The sequence below is a fragment of the Halichoerus grypus genome, chromosome 1 (assembly GCF_964656455.1).
Source record: "Halichoerus grypus chromosome 1, mHalGry1.hap1.1, whole genome shotgun sequence".
Taxonomy (NCBI): Eukaryota; Metazoa; Chordata; class Mammalia; order Carnivora; family Phocidae; genus Halichoerus; species Halichoerus grypus.
The window spans coordinates 113,988,404-114,001,170 of record NC_135712.1 but is presented as its reverse complement, the minus strand read 5'-3'; the positions used below and the strand labels follow the sequence as shown (position 1 = coordinate 114,001,170).

The following is a 12,767-nucleotide window of genomic DNA, read 5'->3' as shown; positions in this document are numbered from 1 at the left end:
TACTTTTTGGAAAACAGAGAAACCTTGTTTGCTGCCTGCTGTTTTTTTATATATGCAAATCTTTATACATTACAGAACAACCTAGCTGCCTTCTACAATCCCATAAATGTTTTGCTGTTTTATGAGATGTTTGTAATAAACGTGATTGATGATTTTTTTTCACAATTGCCTATTAGAAATACACTATTTCGTGATTAAATACTTAGAGATAACTCAATTCCAAGTCATGAGATTACAGGCTATGAATTGACATGGATGCCAAAATACATGTTTAATCTACTATTTAAATTTACTTGTATATTTATTTTAGATAGTATTTTTCTTAGTTCACAGAGATTTTGCATTTCAATCAATTGCAAACCTATCTAAAAAAAATAGTGTGGCTTGGGGCAGGGAAATAGCTTTAAGCTGCACACACATATAGTCACAAGGGTGAATAGCTATAATTATATTGGAGTGCATCCAAGAAATCAGCTATTCTGTTTACACTTACTGCCTCTTCAAATTTATGTGCACCTCAAGCAAACATACTGTAAATTGATTTTAATACTAAAAATTGTTGACCTTGGTATTATAGTTTATTGACTATTTTTCATGTTGTTGTTATCTTCCAAAAATCTAAAATTTAAATAAACTTTGATAATAATTTATTATAATTTCAAACTATACTATAGCTTTTTTCTTTAAGATTTAAAAAGCCCATTGGCTTACTGTGGTAAAAGTCAACTCATGAAAATGTAAAAATGAAGTCTTGTTCTAAAATCCTTTAAAATTAGAATGCTTTACTGAAGGGCTACAGTTAGAATAGACTGCTGAGGAGATTTAGCCTGCAAACAGAGTTGGGCCTCTGCCCAAGCATCCAGTCTAGGTTGGACTTACAAGAGAATGGACAAAGATGAAATTTGAACTATTCATGTGTTAGGTGACAGAAAAAGAAATGTCATATTTATCCAAATATTTGCTAAAGTTCAATTTTACCATTTAGGCCTATGAAGTGTTTCAAAGATTTTTTTCTCCCTTTAATTTATCTTGAAAAAGAGACATTATTCTGGACCATGGTTAAACCCAACAGCAACTTGTGAATTTTCCTTTGGGTTACACTCTTTTGAATTTCATACACTTGCCATAATAAGGCAGACCTAAAAATGCCTTCCGTCTTTGGTTTGTGATCCAACCCAGAAACCAAACGGGAAGCCTGAGGAAAGGAAGCATGGGCAAGAAACAAGCCAGAAGATGGTCTACGCAGAAAGACTTCTGTGGCTCACCATGATTCATCTTACAACAGGTGTGAATGCTGGGTTTGGACACCATAGCCATAATTAGTAATAATTTTTTCCAGTTTTATTGAGATATTATTAACATATGACATAGTATAATTTTAAGGTGTATGATGTAATGGCTTGATGTACATATATAGAAATGTTTAGCACTCTAAGGTTAGTTAACACATCCTCAACATCACGTAATTACCATTTTGTTATTGTCGTTGTTATGGTGAGAACATGAAATCTTTACCCTCATAGCAACTTGCACACGTACAATTCAGTATGGCAGTAATAAATTTTACTTCCCCATGGATTCAGCTGTTTTGCATAAATCTTCTTTTGAGTTACTATGCAGGAATGCCAGCAGCAGCAGATATTTGCAAAAGGTTTCATGTTAAATACCTTTCCATTTCTTTTTAAGTAACAGAAGATTATGCTCTTTGTTTCTGTATTTACTAAGAGGATGCCCTTATACACTATCATAGAAGAAGAGCTACCAGTCAGTTAATATGTCCTTTGCTCACCGTAATCATTTATTCAGGATAATGTAATATTAAGGGCATTGACTCTGCTTGGATTTGAAGAGTGTTCAGCCATTAATGAGCTGAGTAACTAAGGCAAGTTACTTAACCTCTCTAGGCATCAGTATCTTCATTTGCGATTCAGTAAAATAGTTGAATCTACATTACAGGGTTATTTTGAAGATTAAAATAGCAATGCATATCTAAAATTTTAAACAGTATCTTTTACATCTTATGTGCTATATAAGCATTTGCTATTACTAGTACTAAAATCCATTTATTCAGTCACTCATTTAGTCACTGAATCTCTCCAGCTTTCTACTGTATTATTAATTCATTCTGGCACTAAGCTAAGCATTGCGGAGGATTCTTCAATGTATGTACAGGATGGCTTATGTCACTGAAGAATCAATTGTCTGGTAGGAGAGTTAATACAGATGCCAATCTGTAACACGTGATTAAAAGTGGTGGGTACTTAGACAATATTGTGAGTGTGTAGAGGAAGAAAAAGAAACTACAATTTATTATGTCATAACGTTAAGCTCTATGCTAGGCACTCTACATACATTACCTCATTAATCCAGATCCTAAATGGGATGAAAGGATTTTGTGCAGTAAATGATGATTAATGAATCAAAAAGAACTGGTTGGATTTGAGTTTAAAGAGAAAGGAGAAAATCATTTCATTTGGAGAAGGGTGGATACACTGTAACACATAGGCGGGTACAGGGAAAAGAGCAAACAGCTCTGTTTGGTGAGAACAGAATTTGCAAGGGAAAGGAATTGCTGCTGTGCGGTCACCCAGGGCTTATAGAATAATGTAAAGGAGACATTCCAATGTACCAGCAGTGTAAATTAGATTAGCATTGTAGAAAATGTACAGCAAATACTCGAAATATAATAATACAGATATTTTTAATATAATGTGTTTGATTTTAAATATTTTCTGCCAAACTAGGTGTTGGGAAGGCAGTTAATAACTTTATCATTTTTATAGAAGTTTGATTATTAAAAAAGCTTTTGTTTGGTTCTTGTTGGCAGACAATTATCCATGAATATTTACATTTCTGCCTTGTTTGAGTCCTCTGAGCAAAGGCATTTATGGCTACTTTAAGAAGAGTTGAACAAGGAGATATTCCAGGAAGGTAAAGGTTAGGGACATCTGTCCTCCAGACATGGTCCAGGGTAGTGAAGGTAGAGATATCTCCTCCTCATCTCCAGAAAATATTTGTTAATATTACAGAGTGAAGATAACATTCTTCTTTTTCTGGGGGGAGGGTGAGGCGGGAGGGGAAGGGAGTTGGGAAAATCATTAGCAGCCCTATATATGATCAGTTTCTTATTTTTAGGGTTCTTCTTCTATAATGCTCCCTCTTGCCTATGCAAGTACCCTCTGGCTCCTAATACATTGTCCTTTGGGGATTGCGGCTTGGGAAACAGACAAAAATGTTGCTCAGGCTGCTGCTTTTGCTTTCAGTAATAAACTGTTTTTGTATCTGACCCATAGATTTTATGTTTTCTGTATATAAGATATGTTAGCTTGCCATACATTTATAATATGTACACACACATACACAGAGATATACATATATGTATGAAAATGACCTGTTAGCTTATAAGTAGGGTACATTTTCAGACTCTTTACAGTTTCTGACCCTAACGGTTCTTGTGACAGAGACTATGTCACATATTGTCTCAATCCGTCTCCCTCCCTCCCCAGAACTCAGCTAATCTGTGTTTTCTATCCCTTTGCTTATAGATGTAGCCTTGTAATGAAGTATTACCAGTAGAAGGTATAGCAGAAATGCTATACCATTTCAGGGCTAAGAAAGTTAAGAACAGACAAGTCTTATCTATGCACTTTCTCTTTTCCTTCCTGCAGACTCTGGAAACTTTGTTGAAGATGGAAGCATCTTAATATGAAAGGAATCTGTCCTGACTGACCCCGTGAAGGGAACCACACCCCTTCTGACAACCATATTGGACTGCGATATGATCAAGCAGTAAGTGACAAGCTGCTAAAATCTTCGAATTGTTTGTTATAGAAGTTAACCTTCTCTGATTTTAAATATCTGATTTAAAAAAAATCTCATTGGTCTCCTTTGCTGAATACTTAAGAGAAAAATTCATTATTCTGTCAACTGGTAAGTAAAGAGAAAGGGCAACACATATACATTCTTTTCAGGTACCAAGTGTACCTTAGGGTAACTAAGTAGTTAATGAAGAAAAATTCCTCTTTTTAGATGCAATTTACTAATGATAGATTTAGAAAATTTAATTATATTAATGAATTATAGTTAATTTTTTAGAGATATTGTAATATATTTTAAAATGGTCCTAATGCAGGTCGCCTGGGTGGTTCAGTTGGTTAAGCATCTGCCTTCGGTTCGGGTCATGATCCCTGGGTCTTGGGATCGAGCCCCGTGTGGTAGGGCTCCCTGCTCAGCGGAGAGTGTGTTTCTCCCTCTCCCTCTGCTCCGACCCTCTCTCGTGCTCTCTCCCTCTCTATCAAATCTTTTAAAAAAAATAGTCCTTATGCTTAGCAATTAATATTGAAGTATTCATGGATGGAAAAAACAGCTTCTTTCAGTGAGCTAATTTTTCTATAAACTATAAATAAATACAAAACAAGAGTTCATCCAACTGAACATAAAGTACTGTATTAAACAAATTTTCTTTCTAAAGGTATATAAAAAGTGAAACTGAAGAATTTCTTAAAATGAAATTTAGGAAACCATGACAAATAAGAATTTAAGTTAAATCAGAAAGACTACATTAATAAAAAATTTTAAAAATTAAAGTAAATGCATTGAACACAAATGAAAAATGTAGAGAAAGAAAAACAAACACAAAATTAAGCAGAAGGAAGGAATTAATAAAGGTAAAAGCAAAAGTTTTAAAATTAGAAAAAAGGTAAAATGTAGAACAAATAAATTCAAACTAGTTATTTGAAGTAACTGAAAAGATAAATAAACTACTTGTTAACCCAAATAAAGATACAAACAAGTGGAAAAGCACAATTAAATAAAATTAGAAGAGAAGGCTAATAGCCATGAAAACAGGAAACTGAAGAAAAACCCATGAGATTACTTTGCCCCTTGTATATAAATACATCTAAAAAAACCTACACACACGTACAGTATATGTAATATAAACGTATATTTGTTTCAGGAATGCAAGGTATTTCAATATTAAGAAATATGTTGTTAAGAAAGAAAATCATAAATTATCAAAACTTACCTAGGGAGAAAATAAAACTTGGTTAGAGAAATTACCTATGAAAACTTTAGAAAAGCAATTAAAGTTTCTCAATTAAAAAAAATTAAAATTACCAAGACCATATGGTATCAGATATGATGGGAATCTCCCCAACTCATTTAATAAAACCATTATTACCTTTATATTGTTGCTTGGGTATGTAGTCAAAACAAAACAAAACAAAACAAAACAACACAAAAAATATAGACCAATCTCAAAAATTCTAAATAAACTTCTGGGAAATCAAGACTAAGTATGATAAAACAAATATACATTGCACACATTAGTATGTATATCAGGGAATGCAAAATTCTTTAAATATTAGTCAGCTATAAAAAAGAATGAAATCTTGCCATTTGCAATGACATGCATGTAACTAGAGAGTATTATGCTCAGCGAAATGTCAGAGAGAAAAATACCATATGATTTCACTCATACATGGAATTTAAGAAAAAAAACAATGAATAAGGGGGGTGGGAAGAGAGGCAAATGAAGAAATAGACTCTTAACTACAGAGAACAAAGTGATGGTTACTGTAGGGAGGTGGGAGGGGTGGGGGAATGGGTTAAATAGGTGATGGGTATTAAGGAGGGTATTTGTTGTGATGAGCACCAGGTGTTGTATGGAAGTGATGAATCACTGAATTCTACACCTGAAACAAATATTACACTGTATGTTAACTAACTGGAATTTAAATAAAAACTTGAAAAAAAACATATGTGTAGAAGTATCAAAAAAATCCTTAAATATCAAGGAATCTTACAACCTAATCTGTAATATCATTTAATCAATGAAGAAAAACCATATGATCATTATTGATATGTGCTAAAAAATCATTTGATAAGCTCAGAGGCCATTCCAAATTCAAATTGCTCATAAAAGAGGCAAAAGAGGCCAACTACCGAAATATCATAGAGACCTCTAAAGTCACCAACAAGCATCATTGTAAATAGTAGAACATTAAACCTATTTCTACTAAAACCAGGAACAACACACAAATGGCTGCTTTCTTCCTTATTAATCTATATTGTTTAGAGGTTTTAGTAAATACAATGAAATTGGAAAATAACATAACCATTCTAAATATTGGATCTAGAAATAAATACCAGTGTACATGGATCCTTTATATATGATAAAACAGATATTTCAGTTTGGTGTGATACAGATGATTTATTCACTAAATTGCAATCATACAACTGACATTCCATCTGTGATGAGACACAAATCTAGACAGACTCAAATGTAAATACATAAATAAAGTAAGAATTTTAGAAAAAATTTAAAAGACATCAAATGGGAACATGAAATGATTCTCTACCTCTCTGGGTAGCAAAAAAAAAAAAATCTAAATTATAGTAATAAAGTCATATCACTTTATGCACTTCATATTGGGAAAATTAAATCAAAATAACACCTGCTGCTCACAGGGAGGTAGTATTCTCACACCTTGCTGATGGAAATGTGAATTGTTGCAGCCCTCTTGAAAAATAAACAGATCTTTGTACTAAGCACTATGACTCTGGGGACTATATACCAAATTGAAGTACACCATAAAAGTATTTTTTTACAAGCCTGTTTATTGTAACATTTTTCTGGTAAAAAGTAGAAACAAGTGACTATTCATGAAGACAGTGGAGAATGACTGAATAAAAGTTACTATAATAATGGCATGATATTCATACCATGGTGTATCTACCATCTGTATTATAGAGCAATTAAAAGAAGGAGGTAATTTCCATATTAAATGAGAAAAATATGAAATTGAGCAGTGGAAAAAATGTGATCCTATTATTAGAACATAAATGACAAAAATGTATAAGTATATATATGCATCTACCTACCTATTGCCTATCTATCATCTATCTATCTCTATTATGTACCTATGTAACTTTATTTCATTATATGAACACCACATAAAGTATGAAAAGGTACACAGTAGGCTTTTAAAACTGGTTGCCTAGACTCTAATAGTCTTGGAAAATGAAGGGTAGAGGAGAGGGTAAAGGAACAGAATAAGAATGAGAATAAGAAGGAGGGGGAAAGGGAGGAGGAGACCTGATATATATGGTGCTTAAAAAGATACATCAAACAATGTATTACAATGTTAATAATGATTATCTTGATGTAGTGGGTGTTCAAATGATTTTTACTTCTTTAAATCTTTAGCTTCAGATTTTTTATAATGTGGATTTTTTTTCATAATCAGGGGAATTCAGTGATTTTATTTATGGGGAAAGGGAAACACAACAAGACTTAGCAAAAAATCCTGTTTGAGAAATGTTTATGAACAAAAACTTTATTCTAGGATGGAGCACTGAGACTGAAAGCCCAAAGAACCAGGGGTGGGTAACCCTCTCTAAACAATGACTGGAAGAAAAGGGCTAAGGTCCAGACTCATGGGACAGGTAGCTAGGTATTTCCAGGAGAAAGGCATAAGATTATCAGATCTCGATGCCATTATACTTTACATAACTAAGATCTCATTATCATTAAGCATGCTAAACTTCCCGTGTACATCATTCTGCAGTGAAAAAATATGCTGCGGGGCACCTGGGTGGCTCAGTCGGTTAAACCTCCAACTCCTGGTTTCAGCTCAGGTCATGATCTCAGGGTTGTGAGATGGAGCTCCCTGTCAGGCTCAGCAGGGAGTCTGCTTGAAGATTCTCTCTCTGCCCCTCCCCCCACTCACATGCGCACTCTCTCTCTCAAATAAATATATCTTTGAAAAAATATGCTGCTTATGTTCACATATACCTATCCTCAATGGGAGTTGTCTTTCTCCTTGTATCTCTTTCAGGCATTTTAGTAGTAGTTAACTGTCTTGTGGTCTAGACGAAAGTGAAATTGAAAAAAATCTGTTTCATAAAGAGGAAGTTCAAATCCTGATGTGATGTTGAAATCATGAAGATAAATAATATACTCGAGGCTGCTAGCTGTGCAGTCTCCAGTAATATTTTTACCCCTGAATTCATCTTCCACACTACAATATACCCATTCCTTCCTTCTTGTCTTTGTTCATTCTTCCACTAAACTTTGGAGAAGGCTAATCAATGTCTTTAATTACATCTCTAGTTCCGATTTCTCCTTTGAACTCCATAAGTCCTTACCCAAAACTTTACATGATATCTATTCTTGGATGCTTCAAACTCCAATGCACCAAAAACCCAAACAATGACCTCCCAGCCCATGATCCTCTCCCAATTCTTGGTTTTTTTCTAGGATTCCCACTTTCAGTAAGTAGTATCACCAGTTGAACAAGCTGGAAAGCTAGGAATTATCCTTGACACAATTTTTGTCACCCTCCCACACATTCAATTCATCAACAGTTCTTTTGATTTCTTCACTTAAAACATCTCTCAAATTAATCTATTTCTACCCCATCTGCCCTTCCAGCACAGCATATTTACCATCTTGGGTACTTAATCCTCGTCCCATTCATCTTGATAATTTTGTTGTCTCCCCACTCCCAACCACCAGTATTTATACTATGATCTTTGATTATACATTTTCTGCTTTGTGGTTTTATGATTTTGTTCTACTACATTTTAAGATTCTAAATATAAGGCTCTTTCTTTTAAATAAACATGGGTTATATTTAGGTTTTCTATTAATGTGGTTTGTATACAGTCTCTATCCTGAAATAGATATGAAAGTTAAGCAATGATATATGATATGTGATATCATATATAGGAACCATGAAATAATAGGAAATGATATTGAAGAAGTATGTGCAAATGAATAGAAGCCATCTTCACTGGCTTGAAGTTTCTGGGGGAAGTTTTATATATTAACTATGGATACATATTTTGCAAAACCTAGGGTGGGGGCTTGCATGTAGTGGGCACTCAGTCATACATAATAAATTGAATGTGTGACCTTAGGAAACCTTTGCAAAAAATTAGCATTTGCTATACAAGCATTACATGCTGACCTAACTACTTCTGTATCTTTTTAAATCAGCAAAGGAATGAAATCAGATAAGGACCCTCATATATGAGGACTATAAATAACACATTTCTATAGCAATATTTTCTTCAAGATTAATTTAAATGTGAAAAAATTTGTTCCTATAAAAAATAAGTCAATTTAGACTTAACATATTAACTTGGGAAGACATCAGATCAAATTTACTAGGTTCATTAAGCCTAGGGAATTAAATTTCAGAAATCTGTATTTCTTCCTAATAGATTCCAAGAGTAATATTTAGCAGCGTGTCAAATATGTGCTTATTTATTATGTAAATTGACACTAGAGATTAGAATAAGCAACTAGTTTTAAATAGTTCTTTTTTTTTTTGCAGACTCACCATGTATTTATAATCTAAAATTTTAATAAAGTTGTAACTACCAAGCATGAGTCCTCTTTAGCTTCAACTATACAAAAATCTCAGACTATCACTGAGTTACTCTATTACCATTCTTGATTCACCAGCTGTGTCTTGATTGGGTGGATTGCTACTGAATGGTATTCCTTACAGTGAAGCTACAAATATGTATATAAAATCATTTCTCACGTAAGAACACACAGTCAGGTTTTCTTTAGTTGCCTGGATTTTGTGACATATGTAATGAATGCAGAGGAAATTACGCTTATTGGTATATTTTCAAGGAGTATCTCGATACATATTAAAGCAACTCTAAGATTGCAAGTAATTAAAGTAGCATGCAGATGGAAATTTTATTTATGTTTAAAAATAAAGAGACACAGGTAATAAAGTTACAAAGGCTCTCCTGTCTGTCCTAATAACTGGAAAGCACAGGTAGATTAATAGGATTCAATCACAACACTCAGATTGTTAGCCCTAGCTCTTTCAGCTCTCACTTCCTTTATAGGTAGCTATGGTTTATGCTGTGAAATGCTAAGTCTGGAATGAATTTCCTACTTTCATAAAAAGCAGTTTGACGTTAATTGACATTGTCTCCTTTTAACTCAATTTCTCTTTCTGTCTCTGATTAGGCATTGCCTCTATCTAAAGTAATTAAAAATTACCACCTATTAAATATAGACATATTGTCATCTACAACACCTGAGTCAATGCATTTCAAGCAACAATCAATCTGTAGACAATATAATTTTAAAAACAGTAACAGATTTCATAAAAATCTGGTCAATCAGGCTATGTCATTTGGGACTGTTAAATGCAACTGTAGTTCAAAATAATAAAATTTTTAGTCATTAGTGTTTTCAAGCATACCCATTCTCATCCAAGATTTTGTGATTCCAGAGAGAATCTAATTATTATTTTTTGTTATTCACTATTTAGGTGAAACCATCAACACGGTGAAGTGAATTGGTGTACAAAGTTTGGAAATGAAATGCATATGGAATGAAATATAATGACAAACCCTCTCAGTGTTTAAAACATTCAGCCTGGTAAGACTATCTTTTCTTGAAATCATTGTTTAGAAATGACTCTTCCTTTTAGCATGCGATTAAACACTGTCAGACTTTAAAGACAAAGAATGAGACTCAGTGGAAAATGTTCAAATCAGTGGATGTGTGGGTTGTCAATGGTCAACCATGCCTTTTCTTGTGGCTTTGATAGATGCCCTAGATTGCCATGACATTGGCGATGCCCAAACCTTGCTAGGTGCCAAGGAGTGCATGTGTGTGTGTGTGTGTGTGTGTGTGTGTGTGTGTGTGTGTAGGGAGTAGTTTTAAAAGTTTGGGAATATACACTTTATGATTTCTATGTAATAAGTCATATTATCTTGCTCAGTGGAAATTTCATACAGGAGGAAAAAAATCAGAATTCAGATATTACCTAACTTGTTATTCATGTTGGCTTGTTCCTGGCAGTTATCAGAATATTCTAGGACATGTTTTTCTCTGGTCTTAGTCAGAAACATGCATAGGTACCCTCTCGTAAAAACATTTTTGTACACAGAGTCACCCCTGGAACACTCAAATTACTTCATATATTTTTTTGGAGATAATGTAGCATAGTGGAAAAAGCACAACGCCGGACTAAGAAGACCTGAATTTGGATCCAAGCTCTATCATTTAATACTTGTGTGAATTTAGATTTGTCATTTGTCTCCTTGAATTGAAGTTGCCTCCTCTATAACATGGAGATAGATTTTTTAGTTTTCTTCAATCTTATAATAAGATTTAGTGATAATACATACAAGAACCAAGCATATAGTGAAGAATCAATTATTTCTCCGTTATATTTATTACCTGGAAAAGAAAGGCCAGTTTTTTGTGTGGATCTTGAATGGTTGTCACACTGGTCACAGGAATATTCCTACATATAACCTCCTCCTCCTGGGATATTAGGAAATCTTTTCTGATTCGTGCCCAACTACCACTTTGGATTTCATTTATTATCTCTATCTATATGAGTATGAGTATGTATTTGTGTTTAATAACCATCAATCTTTTATTTTTTACTTAACTAGAGAAAAAAAGATACTGCTTCTTTAAATAGTATAAGACACCTGATCATATATTGATGTAACAGTTATGCAGCCTATCATAGATCTCAATATTTAAACTTTGAGAATATTTGCAAATTCAAATACATTTTTATATCATTTCAAATACATCTATTAAATCAATTATTCTCAAATATTTTCTTGTTTGGACCCAACATACTATTCTTCCTCCCCTAAAATTACCTTGAAATATTATTTCTGAAGGAAAAATGAGTAACAAATGTCAGCCAATTCTATTCCCATGCATGTGAATTACTCCCAGGAAAGATTAATATTTTTGTTTTTATTAGAGTTTCATGGACTTATAGCCCAGTCTTGGAATATGTGGAATTTGATAACCAAGTAAACTTTTCCTCTTTCTTCGTTAGTACAGAACATGCATCCTCTACTTCTCCCCAGTGCTTTATGTCACATTTCATTTAGAAAACCTTATAGGATTTAGGCAATCTTATAGGAACAATTTCCACCAAATGATGAAAGTGATGAAACCACTTCCATCAAAATATTTTTCCAACAACCTGCATGTAACCAACATTCTCAGTGTTCTCTCATATTATAATGGAACATATACACTTCCATCCCCACCTCTTCATTGAACCTGCTTTTGTTAAGGCAACCAATAACTACCATATTGCTAAATCCAATGGTTATTTCCTTCTGTCCTCATGTTATTTGAACTTTCATAATCTTTGACATACTTTCTTCCTTTGATGTCTTTCTTTTTTTAGTTGTCCTCCTTTATTCAGTCTCTAAATAAATATTGAAGTACCCTAATGTTCCATCCTGGGCAGTCCTCTTTTTAAAAAAAATATATCCATTTTCTTAAGGAAAGCTCATATAGTTCTGTGACTTTGAAGAATTATCCATACACTGATCATTCCAAATATGTATCCCCAGCATCGATATAACTCTTGACCTCCAGACTTATATATACAACAGTCCATTTGACATCTTCACTGTGATGTCAGATGGGCAGCCTAAACCTAGCAGGTCCACAGAAGAATTTTAGATTCAGATTTTGCACCTAATCTTCCTTCCTGATAGCTGTTGATGGAAGCACATCCACCATGGTGTTCATGCAAAATCCCAGTTCAATGTTCATTTCTCTCTTTCTTTCCCTGTACATACAACAGTCTAACAGGACGCCTGGTACTGCTGTCTCCAAATATTTCATGATCTTCACCTCTACTTTATATTTCCAATTATATAATCAATTACTATCCCCTGTGTTTCTGGCTTCCGCCCTTTTCCACCTCCAATTCATTATTTACATAGCAATCAGAGTA

At 33.6% G+C, this 12,767-nt stretch overlaps 1 long non-coding RNA gene across 2 annotated transcripts in view; it reads left to right on the top strand.

The window, feature by feature from the left end:
- LOC118548026 (uncharacterized) overlaps window positions 1-12,767 on the top strand; it is a 258,620-nt gene that overhangs the window by 53,008 nt on the left and 192,845 nt on the right. For both annotated transcript variants that reach the window (XR_013447076.1, XR_004923403.2), the window contains exons 4-5: window positions 3,669-3,789; window positions 10,308-10,417. This is a non-coding gene — a long non-coding RNA (uncharacterized LOC118548026). The remainder of the gene's footprint in view (window positions 1-3,668; window positions 3,790-10,307; window positions 10,418-12,767) is intronic.